A 3,121-nucleotide genomic window follows, 5' to 3' on the forward strand; every position below is an offset into this window, starting at 1 on the left:
GCCCCGTACCCACCCTAGCCCCTTCCAGCCCCCACACCCCACCCCAATACTCTTCCAGCCCCCACACCCCTCAGCACCACCTTCACTTTTTATTTTAGTTTTTCCTTCAACTCAATTCTTACCATTTTTGTAATAAAAATTTAAATTTGATTTTTTTTTTGATTAAAATTTAAATTTGAATTGAAGGTGGGTGATAGTGAATATTGCAAAAAAATTAGTGAATTTCGCTTGAAAAAAGTTAAATTTTTTGTGAATTTTTTAAAGATAATCAAATTTAAAAATCGAAATATATTATGTTTGTATATATAAATTTATAGTTAAAAATTTAAATTAGTTGGAGAAGAATTTTAATTATTTGGAATGAGTTGGATGTTTAATTTGTGATCAAAAATAAAAACATGATTATTCAAATTTTTCTACAATTATAGATTTTTCTTATTTAATTAAGTTAATTTTAATATTTAATTTGTTACTTAACATTTTAAAAATGACTTGAAATTTAATGTAATACTTTTTTTAATTTTTTTTAAATGATGTGGCAGTTGACGTGAGGAGAGTGTGTTACACTCACCAAAAAAGGATTTAAAATGTTGTTTTTTAGTGGATTCAAGGGTTCAGATGACAAACATGTAAGTAAAAGTATCTAACTTACAAAATCGACATAGTACACGAGTTCAGAAGATCATTTTGCCTAATGTGGTGTGTAAAGTGTGGTTATAGACTTATAGTAGTGAAGAAAAATGCTAAAATTGAAATAAGTAATAATTACGAGGGAAATAAATGTTATTTAAATGATCAATCTAAATAGATTATAAGTTCAAAAAAAAAAAAACTATTTTCTACTTTTTACTTTTGGCTTAAAAAAAAAAGTCAAAAATAACTTTCTTTAAGCAATTATTAAAATTACCAAACACATTTTTAAATTAAAAACAACTTATAATCTATTTTCATCAAATTATAATCCCTTTCAAACACCCTTTTTAAGTCTTTCCATATATTTTGCACTACGGCAAGACGTAATAGTTCCGTGGAGACTATCTTTGTCCGTCATTTTCTTTCTATTTGTCATGCCAGGCTGCCAATTTCCCAACAATTCCAAATTCCCTCTAAGACATCGATCCTAACACGTGTCCTTCGCTGTAAATAAACCTTTTTACACATTTCTTTAAATGACAAAATCCAGATTATGATTTGGGTACACGGCAGTTGCACCAGCAATAGAATTTGAATTAATCAGAATTAAGCTTTCTTTAATTGTGGGCAAACAAGAAGGGGTCATCCCAACTAAAATCTTCATTTACATTTTTTTTATGGTACATATACATAGTATTTAATCTAATAGTAAGTTGTTTGGTGAAAATTACTAAGAAAGTGGATAGTGAAAAGACAATGGAATAGTAGGGAAGAGCAACGTGTCAATGTGTCAGATGGAGTGTCACTATCACAACTGTAAGTAGGGCAGAGTGAATTGCTGGAATAAGGGATACGTGGAAGCTTTTGCTTTTTTTCAGCAAACAAAATTTCAGGTTCGTTGCACTAAACTCCCCAAAGAATACCCACTCCCTCGCCACCATTCTCACAGGTCAATACATATGAAGTGATTAACCTTATCAATGGCTAATTGAGACAAATATGTATAATCGAAGAAGGTGATAAATTTTAAATTATTAATTTAATTACGCAATGAATATTTTGAGAATGTATGTAAAGTTTATTACTAAAATTTAAATTGAAGTACCTAGTAAGCTTATTTTATCTTGTGAATAGTCATGAATTTAAGAAGTTATCAATATATTAAGCATATTTATATAACATTATTATTATTATTATTATTATTATACAAGAGAGAATCTCAAATTTTGATAGTCATAATAAGAGCATTTTAGGTATTTTGCTTTGTTGGCTAAGTAAATTAAGAGAGTACACATGACAATTGATGATGTTCTATTATTAAATATTTTTATTTTTACCCTTTTTCTATTTGTTAAGGTCATTCCACTTGTGTGTTTCTAATTGATCTCTTCTTATCACTTAATAAATTATCTTTTGATTAAATTTTTTTCATTTTAAATTAATAATAATCACTTTTGCTCAAAAAAAATTATTCAAAAATAACTTTCATATAAAATCAAAGTAGTAATAATTTCCAACTACACCCTTATAGTAAATATTATTCAATTCTTTAAAAATATATATAATAAATAGGATAATTTAATCAATAATAAATAGTACATTGCTTTTATTATTTTTTTAGCAGACATGAAGCAATATAAATCAATAATTAAAATAGGATGAATAAAATATTTTTTAAAGGGTGCGTAATTAATAAACATGCCAAGTAAATTGATCGAATGGAACAATTTATTAATTAATTTAATATTCTTATAGATCACTATTAAGTTAGTCTATGTAAATCTTCTAAATAAAGGTTGTAATCATTGTTTTATATACTTGAAGCCATTGAAATATTTTATTGTATTAGATTGAAAACAAAATTTGCAAACACTCTTGTCACATGAGGTGAAAATAAAATATCAAAATAAATTTATTTCTATCTATAATCAAGAAATTACATATCCATAAATTCATTAAAATATCAATATTTTTTATTTTTGATCACCATTGAATTATCATTATTAAAATATCATGATGTTATTTTATAAAATACTAAATTATTTGTGACCTTTTGATATATTGTAATTCTCCAATCATACTTTCTTTCACACATATAATTTATTTTTTAAAATTATTCAATTTTATATTTAAGAACTTTAATAATTATAAAAATTATTAATAAAATATATTTAATACATCGATTATTAGATGGTGTTGATTTTAGAAAACACCTATTTCTCCAAATTGGTTATTGTCAATGAAAACAATAACATGTGTCCCTAACGCTGTTTTTGTAATAGAATTTTCTCCAAGGGTGACTCCATCCTTTCGAAAAAAAAGGTGTTTTGCCTTGGCCCTCAAATATGAGGGAGCTCATTTTTTTTAGTAATAATAAATCATATATATATAAAAAATATTAAATTATAAATAAACTTTCTATTTAAAAAGAATTTAGAAGAAGTTTAAAATCTAAAAAATAAATATTTAGAAAAAATTTGATAAATCT

This window comes from Capsicum annuum, chromosome 6 (genome assembly GCF_002878395.1).
Source record: "Capsicum annuum cultivar UCD-10X-F1 chromosome 6, UCD10Xv1.1, whole genome shotgun sequence".
In the NCBI taxonomy this organism is placed as follows: Eukaryota; Viridiplantae; Streptophyta; class Magnoliopsida; order Solanales; family Solanaceae; genus Capsicum; species Capsicum annuum.